Source organism: Lonchura striata, unplaced genomic scaffold, assembly GCF_046129695.1.
Source record: "Lonchura striata isolate bLonStr1 unplaced genomic scaffold, bLonStr1.mat Scaffold_161, whole genome shotgun sequence".
NCBI classification, from domain to species: Eukaryota; Metazoa; Chordata; class Aves; order Passeriformes; family Estrildidae; genus Lonchura; species Lonchura striata.
This window is the reverse complement of record NW_027461105.1, coordinates 204,371-215,372: the sequence shown is the minus strand read 5'-3', so window position 1 is coordinate 215,372 and position 11,002 is coordinate 204,371.

Genomic DNA, 11,002 nt, shown 5'->3' with positions numbered 1-11,002 from the left:
ATCCCACCAGGACCCGGACTGTCACAATGCACTCCTTGCTTCCATTCAGCCCCACAGTGTCACAGTGGCCCCGTGGCTCCATGGTGCCATGTCGTACACAGTGTCACCATGTTCCTCTCAGTGCCCCCAGGCCCCTCAGTGTCACAATGGCCTCTTGCTTCCGCAGGGCCCTGCAGTGTCACAATCACCAGAGAATCAAACAGGCTGGAAAAGGCCTAGGAGAGCATCGAGTCCAACCTGGGACCCAACACCACCTTGTCACCAAGACCATGGCACTGAGTGCCACAGCCAGTCTTTCCTGAAACACCTTCAGTTATGGTGACTCACCCAATTCCCTGGGCAGCCCATTCCAATGCTCAATCCCCCTTTGTGTGAAGAATATTTCCTGATGCCCAGTGTAAACATCCCCTGGTGCAGCTGAAGGCTGTGTCCTCTTGTCGTGTCCCTGGTCCCTGGGAATAGAGCCCGACCCTCACCTGGCTTCACCCTCCTGTCAGGGAATTGTAGAGAGTCATGATGTCTCCCCTGAGCCTCCTCTTCTCCAGGATCAACATCCCCAGCTCCCTCAGTCGCTCTGACAGGACTTGTGCTCCAGACCCCACACCAGTCTTGGTGTGGAGAGTGTGGGGACCTAAGTGTTATTGATTGTCAGCCATGAAGGGTCTTGATTTTTTGTATTTGTTCAGAATTCATTATAAGGTGCTGGGGGTCCATAGCAACTGCTGATATCAATCTATAAACAGGAAAAGAAAACAGGACAAAACTGTTTTCTCTGTATTGTTTTCAATATAGTAAATTCACTTTGAATATACTTCTGAAATCTGTATAATTAACCACAGAAGAACTGAAAACTTAAATTATTTCCAGCAGCTTCTATTGTTTGGATGTTTTGAACAAATGTTTATGTGCTTTTCTCACTGAATTCCTGAACTGAAGAGCTCAGGAAAGAAGAGGCCTCTGGAATAGGAAAATTCATCATCAACCCCCAAGTGGCTGAGGATGCATCCCCATCAGAGCAGCAATGAGCAGAAATGGGCACAGCTCTGTGGCTGCCCCAGCTCTGGGATGGGCCCTGGGCCTGGAGCTGGAGCAGCTCTGGAGGGCCCCAGGGCCGGGGCTCTTGTGCTGGCCTGGGCAGATGGGATGGCAGGAGGGGCTGCAGAGCTCTCAGCACCTCAGGCAGAGGGGAGCAGGGCAGCCAGGGAGCTCCTTTGGCCTTGGCCAAGCCCCTTCCCCCATGGTGGGGCTGAGTCCTGGCTGAGCTGCAGCTGCTGCTGTGCCCTTGGCAGGGGCTGAGGCCGTGGGGCAGTGCTCAGAGCAGCCTGGGCTGAGCAGAGCTGTGGGGCCAGAGCCGGCTGGGCTGTGCTGGGGAGAGGCCCTTGGTGCTGCCCAGAGCTCAGGGCAGCTGGCAGAGCTGGCAGGGAGCTGGGCTGGGCTGGGAGAGCCTGGCACAGGAACCATCAGTGTCCATGGCTGTGCTGGAGACCAAGGCTGGAGCAGGGAAATGCAGGGCTGCTGTGCCATGGGGAGGGCATGGAATTCCAGCACACACCTCAGCTCTCTGGTGATCCCAGCACCGTGCTGGGCCCTGTTCCAGACTGGAGCAGAGCAGATGTTGATGGCACAGGAGCCCTGCGGGGCTGGCAGGGACCTGCAGCTTGCAAGGTGCTCTGCTCTCCCTCAGCTCCTCTCTGAGAGATCCAATCCCAGCTCGGCACCTCAGGGCACAAGTGGCACTACCTGTTCATGGGCACACAGCTGATGTCTGCCTGCAAAGGGACACAGGTATTAATACTTGTACATTTCTTGTTATACAAGGACATTTTTATTGTCTGGGTCAGTTCACTACTTTTAAAAAATATCAAAGTTTTCCCCACCAGTAACAGGAATTTCCTGGAGGTGTACTGTTGGGGAAAGAGAAGCAATACTGATCTTCCCATCTTCTTGAATCACCAGTATTCTCTTTGTAACATCTCCCCCTTTCTTCAGGGGTTTCCAGTTCTCCTGTTGAAATGGTCATGTCTTAGGGCATCTCTTCACCAGACCAGCTGGTTCTATGTCCTAACTGTTGCCCCCAGATTTCTTCCTCTAGGTGCTCTTTGGTCATTCAAGGGCCTCTCAAGTGACTCGATTCATGCTTTGAACAACACGGAATGACCCTATCTTTCTGAAGTTCGAATAAATATGAATGATATCTTATTGTGTTTATATCCATCACAGAATTACCATTTCCTATGTCTTTGTCTAAAACTGTTCCTGTACAGAAATCCCCTGTGGATGAGGGACATGTCAGATGCTGCTGGGCATCACAGAGAGCTGAGGGAAGAGCTGAAATGGTTATTAAACTGATCAAATGTTTAACTTTTGTTCGTTGGCAAGAAACCTTTCTGTGCCTCTGAGTGTCACCATCCCTGAGCCCAAAGGACACAAACCTGATGAGTTGTGGTTCCCACTGCAGGGGCTGCACTTGGACCTTGGCTCTGCACAGGAGAGCTCTTCATCTACTTTCCCTCTTTTCCTCCCTCTGGCCATGGAGGCAGCTCCTGACTTCAGCCTGTGACTCGTGTGTGCAAAGAGCAAATCTGGGCAGAATTGGGGCAGGGAAGGTTTTGGGGGACCTTGGGATCTGTGCTGGGCACAGAAGGTGTTTTCCACTGCTCTGAGACTGTCTGCTGTGCACAGTCGATTTAATAGCCAGCAGAGGAATGACTTTTGCATTGGATGGAGCTGTGCCTTCCCCAGGCTTTGTTGGCTGGCAATAAATGAACATCCCTCTGTGTCTCAGGCAGCTCCTTCTCCAAGGAAAGCAGGTGGGAGTGGGAGCCAAGGAGCTGAAACCTGCAGGTGCAGCCTGGGCTGGAGGGAGCTCAGATTTGCACAAGGCTGCTCTGAGTGCCAGGGCTGGGATGGGGGAAATGGTGGGGTGAGGGTAGGGACAGAGTCTGATGGATTGTCAGCCATAAAGGGTCTTTATTTTCATATCTATTCAAACTGGATGAGGAGGTACTTGGATTCAGTGTCAATTGGAGATTGCACATATCAATGTATTAACTAAAAAATCAAAATGGGACCTAAAAAATGGTTCCTCACTCCCTGTGTAAATAAAATTCATTCATTTCAATTACACTAATGGAATCTGCCTAACCAACCACAAAGGATTTGAAAACATAAATCAAATTATTCCCAGAGGCTTGGCTTGTTAAGGTGTTCTGAATGTTAATGAGCCCTGGCGCACTGAATTCCTGAACTGAAGAGCTGAAGGCTGAAGAAGCCTCTGGAGCAGGAAAATTCAGCAGCAGCCTCCAAGTGTCTGAGGATGTCAGCAGCCCCCACTGAGGCCATCCCTGCCCAGAGGCCCTGGGGGAATGGGCAGACAAGGAGAGCATCCCTGGGGCTGGGGCAGCAGAACTCAGAGGCACCAGCGGCTCCAGCTGGGAAATGGAGTGTGGGATGGGGCTGTGAAAGCCCTGCCTGGGCTGTGCCAAGCAGGACACACAAGCCCTGACCCCCATCCACTAAAAAACTCTCTCAAGGTGACATTCAAAAGGAATGAAAATTATTTCTGTCCTCTGAGTTGGATGGACTGGAGCAATACTATCAAGAGATACTCAGGAGCTCTAAACAACAAAACAGCCTTTACTGGGAAATTTAGAAAAATCAGAGAAACTTTGGCAAATGTTTTAATATGGCATTCAATCAACAAAAAACACTTCTCAAGGCATTAACTTGGCCCATTCAACTTCACAAACTCTAAGTCTGTTCAATTTTAAGATAATCAAAATTTGCAAGAGGACAGAAACAGAAGAAGTAGACACAGAAAGAGAGAAAAATAATACTTAGAGAAGCACACACAGAGCTACCAACCACTGGATTCCAGCAATGTTCAGCTGGAAATTCCAAGAGGAGGAAGGGTCAAGATGTGTGCTTGCCTTGTGGTCAGCCTTAAATACCCCTTGGTCCTCCTGGGCCCTTCCCCCAGGTGGGACTTGGGGTCATTTGGTCACTCAGGAGCTGGGCTGGGGCTCCAGAGGTGGCTGTGCAGCATTGCCTGTGCTGTGCCAGGGACTGGCAGACACTGCTGGGCTGGGATAGAGGCTCTGGGGGGATTGGGGTTCCAGGGCAGGGCAGTGCTGGGGTTCCAGGGCAGGGCAAGGCTGGACCTGCCCCTTCCTCCCCCACACTGAAATGTTTCCAGCCAGCAATCTCCTCCAGTCTGTCACAACAGTCAACATTGGTGGTGAAATCCCAATATGGCCATTGACACCTGCAGGAGAAGGACAGTTCTTTTCTATAGGAAGGAAAGCCCCGAGCCCCAGTGAGAAGAGACCCTGCAGGTGCCAAGCTGTCAGGCAGCCCCTGGAGGTCAAACCAGCCAGACCTGTTCCATGTTCCCTTGGTTCTTTGGGACCCCACAGTGTCCCAGTGGTCTCTGTGGTTCCCAGGTCCCACAATGTCAAGTGACTCCTCTGTTCCATGAGGCCCAAAATGTCACGATGGACCTTTGGACCCTGGGGGTTTGCGGTGTCACAATGGTCTCCTTTGGCTCCACAGGGTCACAATGGAACACTGATGACACGAGGCCCTGCAGTGTCACAATGGACCTTTGGTTCCCTGCAGCCCTGCAGTGCCACAAAGGCCTCTTGGTTTCACGAGGCCCCACAGTGTCACAATGGTTCTCTTGGTTCTGTGGGGACCTCCAGGGTCACAATGGTCTCACTGGTGCTGTGAGGCCTCACAGTGTCACAATGCTTTGCTTATTCCGTGGGGCCTCATAGTATCCCAATGGTCTCCATGATTCCATGGTGCCCCACAGTGTCACAATGGCCCCTTGGTTCCATGAAGCTGTGAAGTCTCTTAATGGTGTCTCCATGATTCCATGTGGCCTTCCAATGTCACAATGGACCTTTGGCTCCCTGGGGTCTCACCGTGTCACAACTGTCCCTTGGTCCCATGACACCCCAAAGTGTCATAAGGGTCTCCACGGTTCCATGAGGCCCCACGGTGTCACAATGGTCCCTTGGTTCCATGGTTCCTGTGCTGGTGCATTCCCCCCTCCCCTTCTCAGGCCGCCCTGCCAGCTGAGAAATGCTCGCTGGCCTCGGCCTTGGCCAGCAGCCCCTGGGCTCAGCTCCTCTGGAGCTCAGCACAAACACGCTCTGCTCCAGGCACTGCTGCTGCCCAGCCAGCTCCTGGCTGCTTTAGGAGCAGCCCTGGGAACTGTTTGTGTTCCCTCGGTGGCACAACATCCCTGTTCTCAGCCTGCCAAAGAAAGCTGTTGATGCCAAGTGCGGCCAGGATGAAACATGGCTGGGACTGCAGCACCTCTCTTGGGGCCCTACAAACAGCGCTCCAAAAGGAGCCCTTGGAGCTCTCCTGGGCCAGCGATCCCTCTGAGTGGGGCCTCTCCGAGCCGGGAACTCTCCCGTTTGCTGCACTTGGGGATCCCCAACAACGAGGGAGCCTGGGCCGATCCCCCCACTCCTCCAGGCTCAACCCTTCCCTGCTGGGGAGATGCCAAAGCATCCCCAGGGAGCATTTCCCTTTGCTCAGGGGAGTTTCTCACAGGTGCCCTGCACTGACTCTCTGTGTCTGTGTGCACACAGGAGTGCCTGTGCTGGGGAAATGTGGCAGAAATGCTGCTCCCTGAGGAGTCTGACTGCCTTGGATAGCAGAGCTAGTCAGGCCTGTAGGTAAGGCTAAATCACGAGGTCTAAGCTAAGTTAAACGCTGCTAAGAGTTGTTCTTTTGCTAAGTTCATATGTTTAATATAAGTTATATGTTAAGTTAAATATTGTTAAATGTTATTCCTGTTTTAAATTGCATAGTTATAGGTTATAAGTTAGGTTAAATACTGTTAAGCTCTGTTCTTTTGCTAAATTGTTAAGTTTAATGTAGAAATTAAGGTAAAGGTATAAGGTAACTCCTATTAGGTTTTAGGTCTGTTAAGGTTTTGGGTCATATTCCTTTTATCCTTGCCCTCATTTTTTTTGTGTCACACACACAGGGACAGTTCTCAGTTCATTTCTGGTTTGATTGCCTGGATTTTGTTTGGTTTTGTTGTTGCTTTGTTTCCTTGCTGTGCCTGAAGTGTCCAGTCAGGAGCAGAGTGACTCTTGCCAAGGAACTTTGTGCTGCTGTCACTTTAATATTAAATCTGGTTTTTGCTGGGGATTTTTTCAGCGCTCTCAAACCCTCATTGGTCACAGGCTGAAGGAGCCCTGGCCCAGGCTCTGGCCCTGGGGGACACGGGGACACTGCCGGGGGGTCCCTGTCCCCCTGTCCCACCCCCCATGGCTCCAGCCCCCGTCCCCGTGTCAGGCTCTGGGGTCGATCTCGTGGAACATCCTCTGGGGGAGGCTGCGGCGCCAGGGGCAGGGGGACTTGGGGGCACAGGGGACCCCACTGTGCACGAGCAGCGTTGGACTTCTCTGGGGGAACTGGGAGGGGGCTAGGGCAGAGTGACCTCCCTGGTGACCTCACACAGCCTCTCAGATGTCACATAGCCATCTCTGTGATGTCACACAGCCCAGTCTGTAATGTCATACAGGCCCTGTGATGCTGGGCAGTTCCGGCGCCATCCCAGCAGTGGCCTCTCCCTCCTGCCCCGTCCCTCAGCTGGTGCCACCCTTGGGGCTCTGGGCTATGGCTTCTTCTCCCTGGGCATCCCCTGCTGCCCGCCCAGGTTTTCCCGAGGAGCTGCTGCCCCTGAGCCAGAGGCTCTGCTCTGCTGCCCTGGGTACCCCGGGGCTCCCAAAACACCCCATGGCCAGGCCGGGCCCAGAGTGTCACAATGTCCCCTTGGATCCATCAGGCCCCGCAGTGTCACAATGCTCCCTGCGCTCTCTGAGGCCCCACATCACCCAGCCCAGGCCATTGCTATGGTTCCAGTCCCTCCCAGTATGATCCCAGTGATTCCCAGTCTCTCTCAGTATATCCCACTTGATCCCAGCATGCTCCCAGTCACACCCACTTCCTCCCAGTTGCTTCCAGCATAATTCCAGTTGCCCAGAACCACTTCTAGCCACCCTCAGTGCAGTACCAGTTGCTCCCAGTATATCCCAGTTGCACCGACCATGGTCCAAACTGCCCTCAGAATGTTCCTGGTCACTCCCAGTATGATCCCAGTCCCCCTCAGTGTTGTTCCAGTTCCACCCAGTATGTTCCCAGTTGCACCTAGTCACCCCTAGTACAGTCCCGCTCACTGCCAGTATGACCTCAGTGGCCCCCATTACAGACGCAGTCACTCGCAGTTGCCCTCACTTGCCCCCAAAATGGTCCCAGCTGTTCCCAGTGTTGTCCCCTCCAGTATGGTGCCAGACACTTCCAGTATATTCCAATTGCCCCCAGCATGCTTGATCCCAGTCACCCCAGAGTCCCCAGTATGGTTCCAGTTGCCCCCAGGATGACCTCACTCATTCCCAGTATATCCCAGTTACCTCCAGCAGGCCCCCAAACCCCCTCCCAGCACCACAAATGGCCCCAAGAGCCACAACAGCCTCTCTCAGTCCCACCAGGAGTCCCTAAAACCCCTCCCAGCCCTCCATGGAGCTGAGCGGGAAAGGTTGGTGGACAGGAACATCCCCAGCAAGGGTCAGCTAGGACACTTCAGCAGCAATTTGGGCATTTTGTGGGGAACACTTGGACTGGGCAGACGCAGGCCAGGGACTGGGACAGACAGCCGGAATTCCTGGAGAACAGATGAGGTTAGATGGACCCGTTCTGCTGGAACAACTACAAGAACATGGCCATGTCCCTTGGCTTGGATGGTCCCAGAAGAACCAAATCCTCCCCTTAACCTCAAATTCACATTCAAATCCCAGTAAAATGATTCAGCTTTAGATCTCTTTACTTGATTTCTTTATTTTTACCCCAATTCTAGGTGTTTTGATGGGATAAACAAGGAGATTATTCAGGTGGGAAAAGATCTCCATGATCATCCATTATTGCTTGATGCCACCAGAAGAAAAAGTGACACAGCGGGTAAGAATTTCTTGGGCTTTAAAGTCAAAGAAACAGCTCTTCCCAATTAATTTTCAATGTTGATCAGAGTCCCGATGGATTTTCCTGGTCTGTGTTCATCCAGGTGTCTATGGGCATCCAGGAGGATTTGAAGACCACTTTCCAGGTGTCTTCTCATCAGAGATCACAAGGAATGTGGGTCACCAGGGCTCTGACCAACATGGGTCTTCTAAAGGGGGATGGAGTGGGAGCAGCGCATGAAGCTCTTCCTGCAGTCGGGGCAGTCACAGGGCTTCCCTTACCTGTGCCTAAGTTGGTGTCGAGTCAAGTGAAAGCTCCTGGAGAAGCTCTTCCCACACAGGGGACACTCATAGGGCCTCTGCCTGGTGTGGATGTGCCGGTGCCGGACAAGGTGGGAGTTTTGCTTGAAGCCCCTCCTGCAGTCAGGGCAGCGGAAGGGCCTCTCCCCGTTGTGAATCCGCTGGTGCTTGCAGAGAGCAGAGCTCCACCTAAACCTCTTCTGACACTCGGGACACTCATAGGGCCTCTCCCCAGTGTGGATGCGTTGGTGGATGATGAGTTCTGAGCTCCAGCCGAAGCCCTTCCCACACTCCCCACACTTGTAGGGCCATTCCCCGGTGTGGATCATCTGGTGGCGGATCAGGTGGGATTTCCGCCCGAAGCTCTTCCCACACTCCAAGCACTTGTACGGCTTCTCCCCATCATGAAGCTGCTCATGGACCACCAGCTCTGAGCTCTGGCTGAAGCTCTGCCCACCTTCCTGACACTGGGTGTGTCTTTCCTCCTCAGATGACCTTGGGCTGGTTTTGCAGCCCCTCCTCCTGCGGGATCTCTGGGGCTTTTCCTCCCCGTTGGGTTCCTGTGCTGTGGAGCCACTCAAAATGGCCTCTTCCATGAGGTTCTGCTGCGGGGATTTGTCCTTCCTGGTCTCCATCTGCAGCTCCTGCTCTGGGGGAGGAAGGACAAGGAGAGGATGGGATTTGCCAGAGGGAAGGGCAGGGAGATCCCCCGAGTGCGTCCCCAGCAGGAGGACACCGGCAGCGGGGCTGTCCTGCAGCTGGGGGCCAGGCTGGGCTGGGAGATGGAGCAGGAGAGAGAGGGAAAGGGGCACTGACTTCCTCCTCACCTGCCTGGGCATCCCTGGTCATCTTCCTCTTCCTTGCAGCCTCCTCCTCCATCTGGAAGATATTTGGAGATGGGAAATCCTGTTTTGAAAGGAAAACAAGGGATGAGCACAGTGAGTTTTGTACTGGTTTCAAAGCAAACCTGGGAGAGAGTCTAAGCCAGAAGGACAATTTAATAGGAAAATTAAGATCAAAGCTATGATACAGAAAGACTGGTTTAAACTCACAGAGTCAGGATATAACCTGACACCCTGATAATCAGGGTGGTGGTAGCAGGCTGATGAAATGGTGGCTGCAGTCCGGCTGGAGTGATGAATGTGATTCTGTCAAAGCAGTGGTCCTGTAGAAGGGTCTGGTCTTCCTCTGAAGGTCCAATGGTGCTTATGGAGCTCTTGTCCTCTGGGAATGCAGCAGGCAAGGTGGTCGTGGTGTTGCAAGGGTGAGATTATATCCAGGTAGGAATGCTTGGTTCCTCCCCCTGGGCGGAGCATCCCACAATGGGATGATGTAATTTTATCAGTGCTGCAGTGATACTCAATGGCCCATTAAGAGAAGATGGCCCCTGCAGGGCGTTATCAGGGCTGAGCCATGGAAGAGATAAAGAACACTGCCCCACCTGTTGATAACAGTTTTTGGAGATGGGGACTGAAAACACTTTTGGTTACATCTGACACTGTAACCTGAAACAGTGAGGCAATCCCTGCTCGGGGTGGGGGGTCAACACCACCCCCCTTACCCAAACTGGCTCAGGTGTAAAACCCTCACCCTGGGAAGGCCACGCACACAGGGGACAATGTCACACTTGCCCTGTCCCAGGGGAGATCTCTGTTCCTGTCAGTCCCTTGCTCTCTCCCCTTTTCTCTTTCTTTCCATCTCTCTCTCTACCTCACATTTACTGTCAATAAAATCCACTTTGGATTTGGTCTCCTTAGCAGCTTAATTGCGGCAGAGGCATCTCTCCAACAATTTTGTTAACCAGATTGTGACATTATTTTTGCACAGTGAGTTCAGGGCACTGTTGTCTGACTCCAAGCGTGTTTGACAGCAGCGTGGTTCCCTCCTCTGAGAAGGTTTTGCCTCTTTCTGGAGGATCTCTTGGAAACTTGGATGCAGCTTCCTCTGAGTGACTTTTGGGAGAATTTATGAGGAGAATGGCTCTCGTGGGTGGCCAGTGTAGAGAAAATATTTTGTTTTCCTTCTTTGAAAAGTCTGTTAAAATCACTGGAAGAAAGGGATAAAATCATACCAGCAAGACTGGCAAGGATCATTCACCACGCAGTGAGGAACAAAAGGTTACTAACGTCCCACAAGAAGTCCTGCTAAGGTAGCTAAATGCCAAATAACTCCTGAATACACAAGCTTTGGGGCTTTGCCAAATGTGAGAATCATTTTCTCTTGCTACCTGTCTCCTTTGTGACAGCTACAATGAGCTTTCCCTCCCTTTTAATAACCTGTATTGGGCTAAATGTCCACTTTTATCACAACCTGCCAGCAGCTGAGCTGGAGTTGTGCCGGAAGTGGTGAAATTTGTAATTGCCACAGAATTGCTTCTATTGTCAGTTTATTAATGTTTGGGATTTGTTTGCATTTTCATCACAAGTGACTTGTGGGAAGAGCAAATATTCCTCAAGGCATTTTTTGTAGGGTTAAGTTTGATTTCTGGCAAGTTTGTTTAATCTGGTCCCCAGGGGATGCTCGAGTGTTCTCTGTGCTTCTCACCCTGGGGGATGCTTGGGAGGGGCTTGGATGGGTTGTCCCTTTCCCTGTCACTCCAGGCCATTCCCCAGGGGTGTCCCTGGCCCTGTTACCCCAGGGCATTCCCTGAGGGGTTGTCCCCATCTCTTTCACCCCAGGCTATTCCACAGGGGCTGTCCCTGTCCCTATCCCTGTTACCCTAG